The sequence below is a fragment of the Acomys russatus genome, chromosome 10, assembly GCF_903995435.1.
Source record: "Acomys russatus chromosome 10, mAcoRus1.1, whole genome shotgun sequence".
NCBI lineage: Eukaryota > Metazoa > Chordata > Mammalia > Rodentia > Muridae > Acomys > Acomys russatus.
Window position 1 is genome coordinate 10,490,160 of NC_067146.1, and position 22,126 is coordinate 10,512,285.

Sequence of the window (22,126 nt, forward strand, 5' to 3'; positions counted from 1 at the left end):
AGAAAAGGGAGTTAGTGAGCACTCAAAACTTATAACTTGCTAGTTTCTGCATACTTTGCTAAGCCTCAGTCATCTGGCTGCTCAGGAACCCTCTTGAGGTTTTCCTTTGCCTTCTCTTTCTTCCCCCAACCCAGACAGGGGCACAGCTGATGTTGCCTACAGCACCTAGGCCCGTGCATGCTGTGCCCCCCCCCCCTCTCTCTCTCTCTCTTTCTCCCTTGCATTTTCAGTTCCTCAGCTTCTGAGTAAACCATACAGGAAATTCTCTCTGTGGGTTGTGTTTCTGCTTCCCTGCCCAGACTCTGACAGATACACCAAGTCAACACCAGTGGAGTCTAACTAGAATGCCTGAGGCTTACATGACAGGAGACCTTAGAACATTTTTGTTTCAAAAACTACAGCGAGACCAGACTTCTGATTTTTCTGGGATTTTTTGTTTGAAACCTGTCTTTCCTTGTTGGGGTTATTTTATCAGTATAGCCTAATAATGCTTATTATTAGGCCTATAATTAATATTACAGCAGTATTTTCTAACCCGCTAGCAATCAATCAAGACACAGACACCTGTTATATGTTAAAATAGTCTTAGTTAACCTGGGACAGGGCAGATATTAATCCTCTAACCTACTTCCCAGAGTGGGACAGGTATCCTATACCTGTCCCAATCCCGTTTCATCTGCTTCTAATAATTTCTATCAAGCTTTCTCCCATCCATAATCCCAAATAATTGCTAATTATCATCATTTGGGCCAAATCTCCATCCACACAGGCCATGTGCTTCTCCTCCACCTAACCCATGGTGCAGTCTTTTTATCCTCTCCTCTCCTCTCCTCTCCTCTCCTCTCCTCTCCTCTGGTCTCCCCTCCTCCCAAGATTCTCTCTGTCTCCCCAAGCCCTGGAACCTTAGCTATGCCTATCCCATTTGCCCTGCCCAGGTGTCATGGCCTTTTATTGGTCAAACAGATTAGGCTCTTAGGCAAGGTATGGGTCGGGCACAGAGATAGCAAGCACTAATTAGCATCAAAGTATGTCAGACCAACCTTCAACATCTCCCACTCAATAAACAAACAAAAAGAAAAATTTTTAAGGTTCTGGGGTGGAAACAGAGCTTGTAGGTGGCCAGGGAGATCTGTAATCCTAAAGCATGCTCAGAGAATATCATTCAGTTAAAACCGAAGTGCTCTTGATGGTTTAAGTAATAGTGACTTCTTCGCTGATTATAACAGCAAGCCCTGCTTGCGTTTAGTAGTACAAAGGTAAATGTATGATCCCAACATGCAGAGTCTAGCACTGTGAATGTTGTGATGTACATTCTGCCATAATCCTTAGAATGTACAACAAAGAACAATTCATAGTTGTCAACAAAGTTTTGCCACTACACAGGCATGTGAACTTGCCTACAGCTGCCTCTGTACCTGGAAAACAATTATCCCTGACAGCTCATCCTCCTCTTTGGTTTGTTCTCCATTTTTGAACTGTCTGCATCAATTGATAATTAAGCACAGACTTCAGATAAGGTTAGAAATACCAGCCTTACTGCACGCAAGGAGAAGCGTGGGCAATGTGGCCAGTGGTAGAAGTCAAATAGTGATTTTTTTTTCACTTGTCATTCATTTCAACTCCAGTCCTCAATGGAGTTCTCACATTGCAGCAGCCAGCTGAAAGTGGGGTGTTTGCTGCTGAGTCTGTTCTGATCCCCGAGACAGGAAGAGAGCAGAAGGCAGGTCTGGCCCTCTGTGGTGAGCTCAGAGCTGGAGGCCAGCAGCAAAGCCCCTCCCAGCCAGAGGTCTCGCCCTGGCATATAGACCCATCTATCCCAACGGAGGGAAGGAGAAAGCCCTGGGCCTCTGACTCCACCATTTCCCCAGCCAAGAAAATCATCTCTCCTCCTGTGCAGAGCAGTAAGTGGGAAAAATAAAAGAATAAACTGATGGGTTGTCTTGCCAACAACATTCTGTTCTCAGAAACCTTAGAAACGCAAGGTCTCGGGAACGGGAAAGCCCTTCACAGAAACCGTGTCTTTTCAGGTGATGCAATGCTACAAGGACCTATTCGTCCTCAATGCATCTTCCCAACATGATTTCATCTCATTTTTTTTTAATTTAAAACAATCCATAGCCGTTGTAAGAGTCTGAAAAAACACATGAGCTACAAGAAAAAAACAAAAAGCCAACAGTCCTGCCTGCTACTCAATACATCCAGTGTTACATTTGGGCACAAATCTTTTCGTCTTTGTTATGTACACACATTGTGTGTGTGTGTGTGTGTGTGTGTGTGTGTGTGTGTGTGTGCACGTGTACACTCTACACGTTGTTTTGTATCACGTTTTTTTTACTTCATGTTTCTAAAATATCTCTACATGTTTTCCAATTTGTCATTGCTTCAGAACAAAACTGCGCCAAATCCCTCTGGTTTAAGATAATAATTGTATTTGGTTTATTACTTTCGGTTCAGGGGTCATATAGTCAAAGAGATGAAGGAATGACCTTGAGTCCTTAAAAGACAGCAGCAAAAACACGGGGTAGGACATGTAGCCCGGACCATGCCTTTGAGATCCTTGTGGAAAACAGACGTCACAGGTGTTCTGAAAGAGTCTTCTTTGGACCTGTAATGGCTGCATTATTCCAACACAATGTGTTCTCACTCATTTGGCAAACTCCAGTTCTGAACGTTTCAGAGACAATATTATAAATGCCTTTACGATGAGCTCTTCCTCTCCATAAAACTTTATGTGCACCTTAGAAAATTTTATTAAAGTAAATTATTAAAGATGGAACTTCCAGGTTCACCTTGTTTGATTGTAGCCTTGTCCCTCGTCTCCTTCCAGCCCCCTCCTTCTTCCCCACCCCACCCCCGCCCAGTCCTCAGAAAGAAGGAGCCCTCCTCTCCCATCATCTGACCCCAGCCTATCAAGTCTCATCAGGACTGCCTGCATCCTCTTCCTCTGTGGGCTGTCAAGCTGGCCCCTCCAGGGGGTCCCTCCAGGGGGAGGTGGTCAATGAGCAGGCAGCAGAGTCCATGCCAGAGACAGGCCCTACTTACTCCCCATTTTAGGGGACCCACATGGAGACTGAGCTGCCCATCAACTACATCTGAGCAGGGGGCCCAGGTCCTCTTCATGCATGGTCCTTGGTTGGTACGTCAGTCGTTGTAGACTCCCCTAGGCCTAGATTTGTTGGCTCTGTTTGTCTTCTTAGGGAGCTCTTGTCCCCTCCAGGTCTTTCTATCCCCTGAACTCTTCCCTAAGACTCCCTGCACTTTGCCCAAAGTTGGGTTGTGAGTTTCAGCATCTGCTTTGATCCCCCACTGGGTGGAGTCTCTCAGAAGACCTCTATGGTAGGCTCCCATCTGGTTTCCTCTTTTCAGCTGCTTCTAGTGTCTATTCTATTTGCCCTTCTGAATGGGAATTAAGCATCCTCCCCAGGGTCCTCCTTGTTATTTAGCTTCTTTAGTCTGTGGATTGTAGTTGGTTATCCTGTCTTATATGGTTCTCTTTCTCTTCTCTTCTTTTCTCTTCTCTTCTCTCTCCTCTGCTTTCTCAACACCCTCCACCTGTCTCCTTGCCCCATCTCCATGTGCACTGACCATTCAGGAACACACATACCCAAGTTATGCCGTAGAAGCCAAGTTTACAGGTTAGAAAACCAAAGGATTTCAAGGACCTTCTGCCCTACTTATAAACTATGTGGCCCAGACTCTTATACTTAAAACACGAGGATACCTTCGAGATCCCACCCGGATGGTGGATAGATGACACCTACGGGTGGCCAAAGATCAGCTGCAGGTTCGATTGGGTGCTTTGTGGGGCTCTGGTGGGAGATTTTAAAAGCTGCACCTGTTGGGAGTGGCACACAATTTAAAATGGAATTACTACATGACTGCCAAATTCACTCGTGGCATAGGCCCAAAATGACTGGAAACAAAATTGGCAGTATTTGTTTTCTGTGCTTAAAACAAAAAAAAAGCACTATATATTCTAATATCTATATATATATATTAGCCAAATGCTACCACAATACCCCCTTGTTTATCAAAGAGTTGAAAATGGACAAGCAAAGTGTATTCAATGTATTTATGCATGTGCATTTTTGTTTGAATTTGTATGTGTCTGCATGTGCTTCTACACATGTTTGAATTTGTCTTGTTTATCATGATGCTTCTATAACATTTTGATGTTTATTCATCGCTTATATGCATATCTTCCGGCTATGTTTGCATGTGATGCGTTCCCTGCGATTGTGATATTAAAGACGCATGCACACAACAGCATGTGCCCCCCGACACACGCAACCACCCACACCAACTTGCTATTTTACTTTTATCAAAATGTATATGACTTGTACCTTTAGTAACAATCTCCAGAAGCAGAATATTATAAATGCTCCCTTGACAGCCTTTGCTTTCTCTTAGGATTCTTAGTTTGCGGTTTTCTTGCTCGAAGAGACATCATGACCAAGGCACCTATTATAAGGAAAACATTTAACCAGGGCATTTAATTATGTCATGGTGAGAAGCTTGGCGGTCTCCTGGCCAGGCATGGTGCTGGCGAAGGACTGCGAGCTCTACATTTGAATCCAAAGGTTAATCGAAGCGATGGAATTTTCCACCATGGGGCAGATCTCGCGCCTAAGGGAACCTTGAATGAATCCCCACCCCAGCAGTGACCCACTTCTTCCCATAAGGCCACACCTCCTAATAGTGGCACTCTCGGGGGGGGCCAAGCATTTCACACACATGAGTCTGTTTGGGCCAAGGCTTATTCAAACCATTCACATGCACTCCCCCCCTGGCCCCGTAGGCTTGGGCCATTAACCTAATGCAGAAAATGCATTCACTCCACCGTCAAAAAATCCCATAGTCTATCACAGCTTCAACAATGTTTAAAGGTCCAAAGTTCCAAGTCTCTTCTGAGACTCATATAGTTCTCACCTGTCATCCCCTATTAAATCAAAATTAAAAGGCAAATCACATACTGTAACATATATTTGGCGCAGGATATACCTTCCTCTAAAGCATAAGGACGGGAGCTGAGTGGGGAAATCCTGAACCCCAACAGGACAGAACACCAGCAGGCCAAACTCCAAAACTCTTGCGTCTCATGTCTGAGGTCAACACGTGTTCTTCCAGATTCTCGCCCCTTCAGCTTTGTGACTGCAGTGCACTTTTTCTCTTGGGTTGGTTCCACTCCCCGTAGCAGCTCTCCCTGGAAGGCATTCTTTGCCTCTTGGCATCTCAAGCATCTTGGGCTCTCCAGACAATCCGTTTTCAACCTTCAGCATTACATAGGGCCTCTATGCCGGGACATCCCTGACAATTCCTGGCCTTGCAGCTTTCCTTAGTCAAAGAATGACATTCCATCTGCTCTAAAGCCGAACCACATGGCCCAAGCTCACAGTTTCTTGCTGCTTTCTGGGGCTGGAACATGCTCTCCTTGTTTAATTACATCTTCCCTCGCTTTCTGTTTTCCATTCCTGTATGAGCCATGGGGACCATTTTTTCATTCAAAAACACCATATTCTCCCAGCTTGCAAAACCTACCTTTTCACCCCTTAAATGGCTTTTCCAGTTTTAAAGTCATCCAGCTTCACAGTCCCCCATGCCTCAGCCAGTTCCTCCACCTCTGAGCTAGTTTATTTTTTTTTTGGTCCTCACAATGACAACAATGACACCCTGAGTCACCCCGGGCAAAATGTCTGCCAGGGGAGTCCTGTTGGCACCAGTCTGTGCCACTTCTTTCTCTCCTTATGAGACACCTGCTGCTCATTCTTGTCAAACTGTTATTCCTGTGTCTCTTTGCATTAGAGAAGAACAGCCATTGCCCCACCAGATTGCTTGGCTTAGAGAATTTTCTGCTCCTGGGTTTCTATTCCCACTCTTCAAGCCTGTTAGATCCTTACGCTACCACCATGACGCATGCCCGCTCTGGATTAGCTTTTTCTAGTTATTGGTGACAGCCAGGACTACCCCTCTGTGTTGGCTCTGCTCCAATAATTAGGCTTTATTCATAAATTTATTAGCCAAGGTATCTTTCTTGCAACCCAACTTACTTTAGCAAGAGGGAGGGAGGGTTAACGAGAACAAGAACTTAACCCTTCGGGAACCAGTTCCACGGGGCGAATTCCTTTAGCTTCTGGGCCTGTATGCAGTCCTCTCCCAGATTGAGCATTCTGCACCCACCGCGGCCTTCTCTCTCATCTCTCCACCACTTCTCCCAGTCCGTCCTCACCCCTGGAACTCTCCTCTGGTTCCCTCTCCCCTGGAGGTTGCTTTGTAACACAAGGCCAGGTTGGAGCTCTGTCCTTTCCTTAATTCCAGACCAGGGCAGTTCTTCTCAGTCCATCCCAGGCCCATCTCATTGGGGTATCCATGGTTGTTCCAGAGCAAATCCACCAAAGGATGCTTTCCAGGAGGAAGGGCAAAAGCTCACCGTCCTTCAGCAAACTTACCCTGGCCATCTTAGCCTCAGGGAAACTGTCTTTTTCACCGCATGCGTTTGCCTTCTCGTGTGTTCAGGGTTAACATCTCTAGTCTCTTCTTCTTTTCAGTACGCCCCCCAGGCTCGTCTCTCCCCAGACACTCCCCATATCGGATCCTCCGGCTCCACCCCATACTCTTCAGTATGCATTCCCCTTATGAAATTACATCACCCCCAGCTATTTTTTAAATGGATTTAAGATAACCTGATGGTGGGCCCAATTCCTTTCTACATTCACCCCAAACACCACCTCTTGAGCTCCCGCCCATCATAAAAAAACTGTCCCCTTGATCTGTCCCCATTGGATAGCCATTCGCAATCTCAAAGTGATAAAGCTGTTAGTCTCTCCACCCCACCTCCACCAATGGGACCACGGGGCTATACCCCCAGTTGTACGAGACGTCTTGTGTGCCTTTCATTCTACTCTCTGCTCTGATTCCATGTTACAAGAAGATTAGTTTCTATACCAAAGCCATTCCTGACTCCATGCCATTTCTCTCTTACTCCCTTCTGACTAATTTGAGCCCAGCTACCATGCTTTCTTGCCTATTGCAACCAATGGGCTTCCTTGGAGTCCAAGCTCTCTGGTATCTTTCCAGTCTACGATTTTCAGAAATCTCAGGTACCGTGTCCATCCCTCCTTAAAACTTTATAATGCGGAGCTTTGAGAGGATGGCCTGGGTGTCTCTATAACCATTCTGCTCTGACAAGGTGTAAAGTTTGGTTCTCCGCACTCACATGGTAAACCTATTACCTTACTGCAAACAAAAAGTATTATATATATGGGTAAAAAATTATTATTTTAAATTAAAACCACAGGGGGGACGCGGGTCCCCATGGCTGGCACGAGGTTGTGGGGTTTTCGAAAGACGAACGGTCCTCCTGCATTTCTAGGGAGGATGTGTTCCCGAGCTAAACAGAAATGTTCACCCCCAAACGAGCGCCTGATTTAGGAGGCCAAAGCTTAGCACAATGTATTCGAAAATACCAAGCCGAGATATCCAAGATGCGTCGATCGCAACTGGTCTGATCTGCGGACCCAGCAGACTGCACAGGGCACCCAAGAACCATATGAGGCTCCAAAAACACAGAGTGGTGTTTCCCAGCAGAAGGAAATCCTTGATGTGTATTGTCCATTGCCTCTGCCACAGAGAACCATGGGACCCCCTCCGGTGAGCCCCCCAGTGACTCCACAGTGCCGTGCAGGCCAAGGAGGATGGCGTTCGAGGAGAGGGTGCTGTTTCAAAGTTGGCCCAAGTGAGGACTGCACCCGTCCCACCACAGGCCCACATGCTTCCTCTCACGGGCCAGGGCCATGTCATGTGCCGAGAGCTTGGGATCATGCAGAAAGTTAGCAGTGCTACTAGCGGCAGCACTGAGGCAGGGGCCCGGTGGATGGGCCCGCGATGCTGGAGCCAGAGCTTGGAAGGCGCAAATCAACCGAGCCACAAGTTCCCCCAGACAAGCCGCTTTGAACTGGGTCAACATCCTGGTTTCTGCGGAGCAACTCACGAAACTTTGAGGGAGCCACTTGCCACCTGCTTTGATGGCCCACACGATCCAGTGCCCACAGGAACGGAGGCCCATCCAGTCCTTGACGGCCAGCCGGAATCCGGCCAAGTAAAAGACATTGGGAGCTGGACAAGGGCCGGCCCCTGCCCTGATGACATGGAAGTGGGTGAGCTGGCCGCTTGAGACGCTTGAGCAGGAGGTCGGGCCCTGCCCTATGACAAGGGGGTGGGCCTGCTCCAGGCCTTGAGTGGACCTCACACCAACTCTACCCCATGTCTATGACCTTCTGGAACACATGAGGCCAGGAACCTGCAAATCACAGATAAGGCATCTCCCTTGACACCACAGCACAATAACAGGTATCCGACCAGCCTTCCCAGTGAGATCTGCTAAACGATAGTGTAGGCCTCAAACCAGGAGTTCATGCTTTAGCAAGAACATTTGAAAGTAAAATATGGGACAACGGGCTATACTGTGTGATACACTACAGCTTCTGTTGTACCAAGATTTTTGTTTGTTGTTTATTTTATTGGGGGGAGGAGAGGGTTTTGGTGATGACAGGGGAAATTCATAGTCATTCAATTTAAAAGTAAAAACAAAAAAATTAAAAACAAACCTATATACTTTATAAGAGGCCTGACGGGGACTTTGCATGTACGTGTGAGGCATCAGAGTTTGGATCCACAGAACCCTCATCGAAGCAAACAGGCTGTTGGCCACCTCCAACATTAACACTTGTGACAAGCCGAAAAAGAAGCTTTCCCAGAGCAAGTGGCTAGCTACAATAGCCAATCATGGAGCTCTGGGATCATTGAGAAGTCTGGACCTCACTAAAGTAGCAGGAGCAACCCGGGACGGGAAGACACAGGATCTCACTTTGAGCTTCTACATGTCTCTGCGCCGTGTTCGCGGTTGCACACACCACACACACACACACACCCCACACACACACACACACCACACGCCTCTGTTAATGACTTCTCTTTGTGCCTCAAATAGAATTTAAATTGTTCTCCGGATGATTGAACCCTAAAAGACCTGCCTCCTTCCTTGCCCAATTCTCCAACCTCACTGTGACTGCCCCCAACCCACTGCTACGCAGCCTGCCATCTTCCTCATTCCTCAACTGTCGGCTCTTTCTGCTTTATGTCTTTTGCTCACACTAAGCCTTGGCCCTAGCACCTGTCACTAGGGCTCCCAGGACTCTGTGGTTCCCTTCCAGGACAGCCTTTCTGACCACCCTAATTAGCTATCTTTTCATGTCTGCCCACTCTACGCCATGCCTTCCTGTAGCATTTATTTATGACGTGTTTCCAATGTGTTTTATGCTTTCTAGTGTCAGGGGACACTATGCAAAGCCCAGTGCTTATTACAACTGAGCGAACAGGACTCTCAATCTCCACCCTCTGTGGGAAGAGCTAGTCTTCGTGAAATAGAGAAAAAATACACATTAATTTTTTAAGAGCTCACTAGCGTTGGCACATGATAACGAAGAGTGGCAGGCGATGGATAGTGAGGTGGTGGTTCCTACTTCCCAGCATTAACTAAGGCTAGGCTTGCTGACAGGGAGGGCCATTTCTGTGGAGGAGCCATGCCTGAGGCAGAATCTGAGGATTCAGTGTGGGCTAGCCGGCAAGACAGAGGGGAAGGATACAAGGCAGGACCAGAGCAAAGCCCCACGTCCAGAGTGGGTGGAGAGTAAACTGACTTTGGAATAGTAGGGCATGATGCGAGTGAGCCCAGAGCACCATGCCATGCTCCCAACCATGGACAGTGAACTTGGTGTGCTCCAAGAGGACAGGAAAAGGAACGGATTGTTGAGTTTTTTTGAGTTGTAGTAGGCGATAGGTCTGTGGTCCCAATTCTGTGTCTCAGGTGATTTTTCTTTTAACTTTTATTTTTACTTTTTCAGTCTTTGTATGTGTATGGGAGTGTGTGTATACGAGTGCAATGGTCGCAGGGGACAGAAGAATGTCTTATACTCTGAGCTCGAAGGCTACAGGCAGTTGTGAGGCGCCCTACCTGGAGTGCTTGACTGACCTGATCAAGGGTCCTCTGCAAGCGCAGAGCAGTGCTCTCTTAGCTGCCAAGCCCTCTCTTCAGCAACCCAAATTATAGAAACCAATTTGGAAAGGCCACCACAGACAAGCCAGAGATCCCCTAATGCTTGGGTGAGATGATCGGGCCTGTAGAGCGGGGCTCGACAGAAACTAGACTAGCACTATTTAGAGCAAATGAGTCTCAATAGGAATTGTGTGATTCAGCCTAGGTTTGAGAAGGATTTTCACAAAGGATGGCCTTCCTTTTTTTCATTAGGAAACGACAGGATTGTAGTGCTACATATGGAAACAGGGAAATCTTTAAAACGAAAAATCGGGAAATTTAGATGTGAGCGAGCAAAGGCTTTCTGGCTTACAGCGGCGAATCATAAGTTTACTCTCAGACATGCTGACTGGTGGTGTATGGTGTGTGTGGTCCATGTGTGTGTGGCATGTACCATGAGCGTATGCACCACATGTGCAAGTCAATAGTCAAAACTGGGTGTCTTTCTCTATCACTCTCCACATTAATTGTTTGAGAACGGGTCTCTCACTGTTGTAACCGGGACTATCATTATCAATTAGCTAGACCTTCGCCCAGTGTGAACCCTTGGGATTCTCCTGCCTTCACCCCTCCAACACTGAAGTCACAGCAGTTGCACCACTTGGCTTTTGTTTGTGCTGGTGATTGGGCCCAAGCCTCATACTTGCAGGCGGCCCTCCTTTTACCCGCGGAGTCATTTCAGCCCCTGGTTTTAATTTTTCATGTCATGTGTGATGCACACACTGGGTATCTGTGTGGATGTATTTCCAGGATGCCAGTCAATGAAAGCACGACATGAAACGGCGTGGTGTGGATGGAGTGGTCCAATGTCCCTGCACCAAGAGAAGACAACGTCCATACAGAAGAAAAACGTACTAATTAGCAACAAGAGCTGCAAAGAATAACTAAGATATTAAACACGAAATGCTCTACTTTAGATCACTGATGGCCTTGGAGGAAAGCCCATTTAGTGGCATCCGAGGATGGCCAGCAGATCAGCAATTATCTCAGGGAAGCAAGGCAGGCCACAGAGCATTGCGTTAGAATAACTGGCTGGCAGGACATGGCGAAATAGTCAGTGGTTAAGCGCACGGCTCTACTCCTTGCAGAGGCCTGCGCTAAACTCCCCGGAACCACGTGCAAACTCGCAGATCTTTGCAGTTCCAGTCCCACAGGCCAAGATCGATTCTGGCCTCTGCCCACGGCACCAAGCACGTACATGGAACCTAACATTCCTGCAGACAAAGCACACATACACACAACAAATAACTTTTAGAAGTTAACAAAAAAAAAAAAACTTGGTGCAAGGTTTAGAAGACGGGAGGCGGGATGGGAGAGTGGCGAGGGGAACCCCACTGATGCCTGCTGGGATTGTTTGGGCTTTTTTTGTTCTGTTTGTTATATGGCTTCGTTTGGGAATATATGACCTAATGCAAACAAACATTTATAGCAGGGACACATACAAATTACATAACTGACCGGCGGGAAGGCTGCATGATCACAGTGTCTGGCTTCAGATGCTGGAAAAGAGACATCATCTCTTTTACATAGTAGGGCACAGAAGTGGGCTCCTTCTGATAACTTAAACATGTTCTTTTTTTAGCTTCAATTTTCTCGTGAATGCAGATTCTAGACCATACGCCCAGTAGGAACTTACATGGAGATGAAATGAAAATACTTCCGCTCCAGACCATCCAGGAAAGAGCTCCCACTCCTCCTGCACCTCGTTAAATCTTTAAAAATGTGTCCAGGGGCGGGTGGGAACTGAATTGTGTCTATGCTCTGTTTAATGAGTATAGTAGGCAAGCCCATGTGATAAGATACCATATAAAAGTCTAAGTGCCATGCCAGATGCTGAGTGGGGCACAGGTGTCATGATCAAAAGAAGAAGAAAAGCGTTGTTTTGGATTGGTCATCTCGACAGTGCAGTAAGGTAACAAGATACAGAGAATTCCAGAGATTGTGAGGCGCCTCCCACCTCTGAACTGGTGTATGGTGGACGTAGCTCCTCTGTTGGCTTACTTTCTTTTCCTATTAGTTAGCTATGTTTTACAAATGTGTTTTTTAGACGGAACCACCGGTTCGTGCCGGGTGTCTTTCCAATTGTTTGAAAAGCACAGTACCTGTAACCAAAGCCGCTGAGTCATTTAAAAACCAAACAAACAACAAAAACAAAAACAAAAACAAAAACAAAAAAACATGGGATAATCCCCAGTTTAGTGGCACCAGGAAACTGCCATCCTAGGAGGGGGAAGGAAGAAGAAAGAAAGTTTCTAGGCTAGCTTAGACTATATATGAGACCTTGTCCCAAAATATAATACACAATGGAATTTTATACGAAAAATGCACTTAAGACAAACTCAAGGCTATATTTGGATAGGACAACATAATAGACAGGCTCTAATCCGGCTGAGACAGACGAATTACTGCATCCCTTTTCACACATGTGATCTTCACTTGCTATTTTTAAGTTTGTGTATTATGTGGGAGTGGTGGGGTCTCGGCCAGTGAAAACTCTCACAGAGGCAAGAGGCTTTTTGTAAGGAGGGCAAGGCAGGGGCAGTCCAGAGCAGAACCAATAATCACATGCGAAATGTAGTGGAAAGAAGAAATTTTGGGAGAGGAAGGGTCCAGTAGGAAGCGAGCTGGAGAGATGGGAGGTCGAGGCAAGCCAAAACAAAAAACTGTATGTTATTGATACAGAACCTGTTATTTGCAACCTAGTAAAGTAAAAATAAAAATTAAACCACAATGGGGAGATAGTTTGCCATAAAGTCTGTGTGGCCTCCCCTTAGCGTAGACCCTGAGTTTGATTCTGCAGGGCATCCATGATACAAAAAACAAAGATGGTGGCAAAGTTTGTAATCTAACATATGGAAAGAAAGTTGAATGAAAAAGTTTATTAGTTTAAATGAGAAGCCACCGTAAGTCTCAGTGCATTTAAAGCTTGGTCCCCAGTTTGTGCTGTTTGGGGAGGGTTTGGCTGGTGTGGCCTTGCTGAAGGAAACACTATATCACAGGTTTTGAGTTATCCAAAGACTCATGCCATTTTGAGTCCCTCTCTGTCTCCTGTCTGGCAGTCTGAGAGTGAGCTCTTAGCCTGTTTTGGCCCACCTGGCTTCACTCTGCCATCATGAACCCCCAGGGAACCATCACGACTCCAAACTCTTTGTTCTAAAAGCTGCACTTGCCATGTGTTTTATCATGGCAATAGCAAAGTAACTACGACACTAATAAAGCATGGATGAATCCCTAGGGCTCCTTTAAACAGCTAGCCTAACCTACAAGATAGATCTGTTTGCACAAGGAACCAGGAAGAATTATGATGATGATGAGGATGATTGATGATGACGACGACGACCAATGATGACGGCGGGGGGGGGGACAACCTGGTGGCGAGCGATGGTGATGATGATGCTTAACAATGATGAGGAATTTATCTAGGACACTGGCTTACACCGAGAGAGAGAAGAAGAGAGAGAAGGAGAGAGGAGAAGAGAGAGAGGAGGAGGGGAGTGGAGGGGATGAGGACGGGAGAGAGAGCACCAGGGAGGAGAGAGAGAGAGAGGAGAGAGGAAGGAGACTGAAAGAAGAGCCATGACTAGGAAAAGACTAAGAAATAGTAAACCCCAAATGAAGATGGGAAAAGCGTGGTAGGTGAGGCAAACGCAACCGGCAGGCGAGACAGAGAGCGCCATGGCAGTGCTTATTCATTAAATTTGGATTGGCACTTGCCCATAACAGGTTAGTTCTAAGTCCTGGAAAAAACATAAGGTAAATAGCGAATCGGGAAAATGTTGCCTTCAAGGAAGCTAACTTATGGATGGGAGAGATGACCCAGTAGTAGCTGTGCATCACATCAGCGCAGGTTGAAAGGGCAAAGGGCATGGCCTGTGTTCTGAGTTCGTGCTGCTCCAAAGAGAGCTAACTAGATTATGGCGGTATATGGTCTATCAGAGAAGGAAACTTTACTAGAGAAAGTGGCTAGAGTGGTTAAGGAAGGCTGAGACAGACCACCCGTGAGTGGGGATTGGAATGCTGTTTTCTCACTCTAAGAATGTCAATCCAGAAGAAGCTGACGATCTGACGCCCAGTGGCTTTCTGCAGTGGGCCTGGTGGGTCCCAAATGCTGCTGTTTTGCAATATTTGCCAATAGTAAAAGATTTGTATTCAATGATGAGAGCAGCAATCCTTTTGGCTTCATCACCACCTGGTTAGTTGAATGTCTGGCACTATGCGGCGGGTCTCCCCTGTTCCAGTTCATCGCCCATGCTTCCATGCTTTTTAAACACCTCCCATAGACGCACGCCCAGAACTATTCCTCAACCAGTTTTCAGTTATTCCTTAACCTAATCAGGACGCGTCTGAAAGGACTATTCTAATACGGACACTAAAGACTGCAGAGACTCATGTTCTTAGTAGGGAGAAGCAATCTGAAGTTCAAATGCCTTGTCATAAGTGGATTTCTCTTGGGTGCAAGGCTTCCCTCATGTCTTCTGTGCCACGCGTGAGGATGCGCCCATTGACCCCTCTCCTTTCTCTGAGGAAACCCATGATGGCCCCTGAGGGTGCTCTTGGGTCTCCACTGTCAGTATATTGGTACAGAATATCCTGGCAGAGATTGCTTACACTTCTGTTCTTTGTTTACGAGAATGTTTCCAGAGAAAGGTTCTTTAACACTGAAGGGGAACTTGCCCACCCACCAGACTGTTGTTGGCACTGTCCTAGCCACTGGCTTCCCATTTATGAACGGACGAAGCACTGCGGACCAGATTCACTTCATCCTGCCCTACCTGCAAGGATGGAATGTGACAGCCTCACCCCCTCCCCACACCTCATCTCATGCCAGGAGGAGGCTGCACCTTTACACGTGAGCCAAATAAAAGCCTCCCTCGCTTCGGTTGCTTCTATCCAGTTTTTTGCCCCCCCCGTACATGGAAAGCAACTACTTCACGAAATAAGAAAAGAAAGTAGAATAGTCAGCCAAAATTCTCTATACATTGGCGCACTCAGTCACCTTCTGGCTCAAGACGGGAAGCTACCATATCTTCATTGGATGCTGCCTAACCAGCCCCCCTGGTACTCAGGTAATTACTTCTTTCTTCCTTCTCAGTCTCTCTGGGGTGATGAGACCAACTCGTTTAGTTTTCCAATTAAGCTTAGTTGTTTTTTAGGGGTTAAGATTGTTTTTAAGTTCTAGGTCGATGTTTTGAGTTGATAGAGATGAGAGATTGATATGATTTACATTTCAGAATTTTAGGATGCACCAAGATACGCACGATGTTTGCTTCAATGTTTCTAAATACAACTCGCCACAAACACTACGATGTGACATTTCTGTAATGCCTGATTTGTTCATGGTTCTTGCTTGTAGGTAGTTTAGTTATTGTAGGTCTGTGCCATAATATACATGTATATGTAAAAAAAAATTTAAATTGTAAACCACACAACCCAACAAATAGTACCCCTGACGTGTAGCAAGGTTACCGGGGACCGTATTGGGGCTCCCCCACACGCCTAATTGTTCCAAATGCTTTTCACGGTTTTGAAGCGGAAGAGTTGTAAAACATTGACCTTGAGTCACTGGGAAGATGGTTAATGGATATAAAAGCTCGTTGCCCACGCATGGAAAAGCCAAAGTTCAAATCCCCAAACCCCCACCTAAGGAATTGGCTTTAATACCATCACACTCCTAGCATCCGAGGAGCCCTGGAGAAAGCGAAAGAGATAGTGGAGTGCAAAAGTGGGGAGAGGGGGATATCGGTTGGAGCGTGAGGGCGTGAGGGGGGGAAGAGGGATTGTCAGGGCCCCTAATGCCGGAACGGTCCAGCATCCCCCCACTGGAGGGCGGGAGGTAGAGAAACAGACTGGAAATCCATTAAGAAGGAGACTATGTGTAGCATACTTCAGAGTTGGTAATTTACACTATTGCCTGCTTGTGAACCAGCTAAAGGCCCGTTCAGCACCATTCTTGCCTCCAGGTGTTCGGTCCTCCTCTAAATGCGTTCCTCAACGTGGTTATGATGCTTTGCCCAGACCTTTCTCCTTGACCGGTTACAGAGTAAAAGCTGATGACCTGGTAAAGAATAGTGCTCCGAGACACAAACACAGAAAGCGAAGTAGCTTCAGTGGCTTGAAGACCCCCTGGGTGACCACTGAGGCAGTTCTGAAGTTTCTTGGCACCCAGACCAGGGGGCCCATCCAGTTTTTCTTACTTCTTCCAACAATTACATTTTCATTAAAGAATGAAAGAGAGAGTGTTGGACATTGTTGTCTAAGTAAACCCATAGATTAGCGTCTTTCTTGTGTGTTAGTTACTTTCTTCAATGCTCTTTATTAAAAACTACTAAAATAGCATCAGGCGGGGCCGGTTTTATTTTCGCTCACAATATCAGAGATACCGTCCAGTTCCGCTGGGAGAGACTTTGGCATTTAATGTGATGAAGTGGTGCCAAGGACTCCTCATAGCCGATCAGAAAGGAAAATAGCCAAAAACTACCGGAAGAGGCAGAATCTTCAGGCTGCCCTTCCAGTGACCCACACTTCCTGCATTAGGCTTTAGCTCTCACAGTTCTCACAGGACTCCCAAAGAGTGCCACCAGTATAGGATAATTTATTCTTTAAAAACTTTTTTTTTTTTTACCTGATAGGCTTAAGGTGTGTGACCTCCAAATTATATTGCGTTTTGATGCTTTGGAAATTTTTCTGCAGTAAAAGCCGGTGTGTTAGATTTATCACCAGAGTGGGGTAGAAGTCCACTCACTTTGGTTTTGGAGACAAAGCTAGAACTAAGAGTCCCCAGACAGCAATAGGTGTGTTGAACCTGCAGTGGAAGATGGGGCTCCTCAGAAATGCCTTGCTGGCTCGAAAAGTTTATAGACCACATGTGCTGCTTATAGAGCCGTGGTGGTTGGGTTTTTGATGTGTTGACGCTGGGGGGACAGGCACTGTGCCACAAAGTTTACAGGAGGCACTGCGTGGTCCTGGGAGTGCAGGAAGAGCAATTCACTCATCTTCTCACGCTCCCAGCAAGAAGAGAATTAACCCGCACAGGGAGCAGCAACATGATTGAGGCGCCTAATCCCTCCTGGCACTCGGAAGCCTAGTTAAGAAGTTATTTCCTTTGAAGGACTGGTTTGGATTTTCAGATTTTCCCAAAGGGAAAACACTGGCTGTATTTACGCCCATATCTATGCTGGACAGTTTGTTTTGGGTTAAATTAATTTCTGTATGCCAATCCTACTTTCCACTACTTTTTTATATCAGATAAGGAAACTTTTCTTAAGCGCGGCAGTCAGCCCACTCATGTGAATCCGCGCAAGCAAAAAACACATTGCACGGTGTTTAATGTATGCATTTTTAAAAGATAAAACTGAAAATAAGGCGAAGCACAAGTCGCTCAAAGTCGTTTAGAAAATATCAGTGACCAGAGACATCCTTGGCTAAAGGCCTTATGGGACCAAAAGGTGCTGCACAAAACGCCTTGATCCAAGAACTACATGTCTCTGAGGGGTGATGAGCACTGAGCTGTCTCAGCCCTCACCCATCCTTCTGTTCTCAAGCCTGCAATCTGCCTCCTGCTTTTGTCCCAGTCGGTTCTACTCAGAGAACAAGGGGGCGGGGCAAAGTTTGGCTTGGTTGCTACTAGAGGAGGAACTCTGTTTCTTTCATTATCACCTTAGCAAAGGTCCCCTAGCGTCTAGATCTTCCAGAATTGGCCCTTACTACACTAGCAGTTTGGAACAACACTCCTACTATCCAGTTCAGAAACAAAAAAAAAATCCTAACAAGTTATTGAGTGCTTTTTTGGCACTTTTAGCTAAAAATCAGCTTAGATAAAGCACTAGTTTATAGTTTGTTAGGAGTTTGCTCCCACACCTATCATGGGGCGCGGAGGGGAAGTGAAGGAAGTGGTAACTAAACAGAATGCTCATTGCTTTGGAGTTTGGAAGTCGAAGACCCGTGTCGTTGATTTGAAGCTATCTGCTTTTCATGCCTCTCTTTCTGGTCCTTGAGGGTTTGCTGGTTTTGATTGTGAAGCTGCAAAGCACTTACCCTGTTCTCTGCCTTGGTTACTGGGTCTGTTAGTGTGTGTTCCTGTGTGAGAGGAGAGTGCGTTTTTTAGTTGTTTAGTTGGTTTTTTGTGTGCATGCGTGGCACGTGTGTGAGAGGTATGTTTGTTAGTATGTGTATGTGTGTATTGGTGTTAGTGTTATGAGAAGTGCTGTTGTAGTGTGTGTTAGTGTGTGTGTGTTATCTGTCCTTTTTTTTTTTTCTACGATTCCGAATATTCAGTTACAGACCCGCCTAATGACTGCACTTAATTCCCCTCAGAGGACCCTATCTCCCAATAAGATCATCAAGCTGAGGCACAGGGAGCCAGGATTCTTACATATTTAAGGGACTTGGATCTCTCCACAGTCCTTTTGTTACAACAAAATTCTATTTAGGATTTAGGAATATCGGATGGGGATTATCAGAAAAGGGACTTGCTACAGACAAAGAAAAAGGCAGAGGGCCTCCTGCCTATTATTATAAAGGCGAGGCTTCGTCTTTGCTCATGGGACAGTCTTATCTGGGCTGGAGACTGTTTTCATAGGATTATGACATTTAAAAACAAGCACATGCAAACACAAAACAAAACAAACAAACAAATCTTAAACACAAAACGTGTTTGTAAAACCTTCGTCGTAATTAATCTAGATTAAGTGGAATTTTTTCCCATCTATTCCCTGGTTTGATCGTGTACAGATTTCACTATTGGGTCAAGCCAGAGGCTGGGGACAAGGCACTTCCTTTTTAAAATGCCTTCTTAAACCTATAGTTAAAAAAAAAAAAAAAACAGAATCAATGAAGCATCTGGGATTGGCATGCGTGTGGTCACCATGTGGCTTAGTATTGAATGATGTTCTGAGTTAAGCCCCCACCAGTAACAAATGCAGAAAATGGGCGTAGGTTAGTGAGCACTCAAAACCTTATAACTGCTAGTTTCTGCATTACTTTGCTAAGCCTCGTCATCGGGCTGCTCAGGAAACCCTCGAGGTTTTTCCTTTGCCTTCTCTTTCTTAACCCAACCCAGACAGGGGCCAGCTGATGTGCCTACAGCACCTGGCCGTGCATTGATGTGACCCCCCCCCCCCCTTCTCTCTCTCTCTTCTCCCTTGCATTTGCAGTCCTCAGTTTCTGAGTAACATACGGAAAATTCTCTTCTTGTGGGTTTGTGTTTCGGCTTCCCTTCCCAGACTTGACAGATACACCAGTCAACACAGTGGAGTCTAACTGAATGCCTGATAGGGCTTACATGACCTGAGGACCTTAGCACATTTTGTTTCAAACACTAGCGAGCCCGACTTTGATTTTTTGGGATTTTTTGTTTGAAACCGGTCTTCCTTTTGGGGTTATTTTCTCAGTTATAGTAATATGCTTATTATTAGGCCTCTAATAATATTACAGCAGTATTTCTAACCCGCTAGCACCAATCACGACCGACACCTTTTTATATGTTAAATAACTAGTTTAGTTAACCTGGGACGGGCGCCTATTAATCATTACCTACTTCCCAGAGGTGGGACAGGTATCCTTCTCCTGTCCAATCCGTTTCCATCTGTTCTCACATTTCTATCAAGCTTTCTCCCATCCATCAATCCCAACTTCATTGCTAATTATCATCCTTTGGCCAATCTCCATCCCACACAGCCATGTTCTTTCCTCCACCTAACCATTGTGCAGTTTTTTATCCTCTCCTCTTCCTCTCATCTCCTTCCTTCTCCTTCTCTGGGTCTCCCCTCCTCTCCCAAGATTCTCTCTGTCTCCCCAAAGCCCTGGAACCTTAGCTCATGCTATCCCATTTGCCTGCCATGTGTCATGGCCTTTTTGTCACAGATTAGGCTCTTAGGCCAAGGTATGGGCTCTCTCTCTCTCTCTCTCTCTCTCTCTCTCTCTCTCTCTCTCTCAGCCCCCAAGAGTCTGAGGTAGACTCCATGCCTAAAGGAGAGAGAAGACTCCCTTTGCTCATCAGCAGCCTCCCTCTTCCCAGGAGCCGGGTCATGATTGACTGACAAATTGCATATGAGATGATTGTAAGGTAATTGGTTAAATTTAACTTCACAAGTATACCTAGTGAGTTCCAGACAACGAGAATTCACAAATGGGGAAGACAGAGGGCTGGTCCTCGGGAGAATACAGCTGTAGCCAGCACCAAAGCAAAGCAGCCTGAGTTAGTGGGGTCAGGAACACTCCAGCTTACTACAGGAGCTGGCAGAATATGACCCTCCCAGGGCAAGTGATGGCTACAAAGGATATCGCTCTTTCCAGCCTTTTGGGGACTTCGCTTTTCCTGTGTCCCATATGAGTCAGGGTGTGTGTGTGTGTGTGTGTGTGCGCGCACACGCCAGTGCCCCTATGCGCATGCTTATGCATGTGGGTGTGCATACGTATTTGCTTGGTGTGCATGCGTGCATGCATGCGTATGCTGTAAGTCGTGTGTTGTTAGAGTGGTCACAATGTTTAGGTAACCAGCCTCAAGGACTGAGTAAATTCTGGGTCTCAGCCCCTCTGGTGTGATATAGCTGCTGCTTCTCCTTCAATGTAAACTGATTTAATAGATTCTTTGATTACACAGGGGCCACCTCATGCTGGAGAGGCTGAGAAGTCAGTAGATGCTCCATTCATGAAGCTGGGCATCTGAGAAGTTCCTGTCAGGCACTAAAAACCTGGAGGGTGCCTGGGAAGCTCAGAGTCCTGGGTCAATAATGGAGGCCTAGCAACACTGGCTCTGAATCCAGCAAAGATAAATCAACTTGGCCAAGCAAGCAAAAAGCTATGCACTCTTTTTCTGGACTCTTCCCATAGGGTTCTGCCTACATTTGGAGGGTGGGTTTTCTCACATCAATTAAGGTGATTGGAAAGATTTAAACAAACCATCAAACCACTAGCCACACCAAGGTCCCCTTTCTGCAGCCAGTGCACCACACTAATCCCAAACTGTCCACGCCCACTTCTTTACACTACAAATATGAAAACATGCCTTGTTTAAGCCACTTATAGCTTTTCTTATGTTTTATATTTTTATAATATGTTTCTCCCCCTCAGCTGGAGTTGATTCTAGCTAACATGAAAATAGAAGAAGAAGTAAGTCAGAAGTCCCAATAAACATCCAGAAACTTCTGAGGGAAACTGGCTTTACACAGAGAAGAAACACTGAGAAGAAGAAAGTCCTGGTGACTGTTCTTAACGATCCGACATTAGCTTTAAGTTAGTGCAAATCTGTGCCGTATCGTTCCAGCCAGCCTACGTCAGTTACTTTTCTAGTGATAAAATACCATGCCCAAGAGCTGATAGCAGAAAACATTTATTTGTGCTTAAGGTTCCAGAGGGATATGAGTCTACTATGGCGCAAAGCTATGGCAGCAAGCAGTAGGCATGGCAACTGAAGCAGGAAGCTGGGAGAGTGCGTCTTCAACCACAAACACAAAGTAGAGAGCAAATCAGAAGCGGACCAAGGCTATGACTTCTCAAAGCCAGCCCCCACTGGAGCTCTTCCTCCAGCAAGACCACATCACCTAATAATTAGCTCAAACAGCGCCACCTACTGGGCGCCAAGTGTCAAAATATGTGAGCCTGTGGGGGACAGTCTCATTTAAACCACCACACAAGCCAAGGGCCCCAGGGCTTGACTCTGTGCCAGGGCATCAGAGAGCTTTCTCAAATGTGGAATTCCAAGTCATTCCTCAAGTTTCTGATTCAGCTCAGTGTGTTACCAGAGTGCTCGTGCTTGTGGCTCAGAAGACCATACTGTGAGAGGACCATTGTTCCAGACTTTTCAAAACACACCCTCCCCCAAAGTCAGTTTTCTTGCATGAGTTTCAGCTTTGGAACTCTAACATAGGAAATACAGTGATTTTTTTTCAAGACCAGGGATCTTTGGGAGACAGGAAGGGACTGCACAACAGCTTGGGCGAGCTGAGCATCCAGGGAGGAGAAGATTTGTGATGCAAATGATTTACTGGTGTTCAGCTGGGAGCAGAAGGGATTTCAGGATGGCGAGCCAAATAGAAT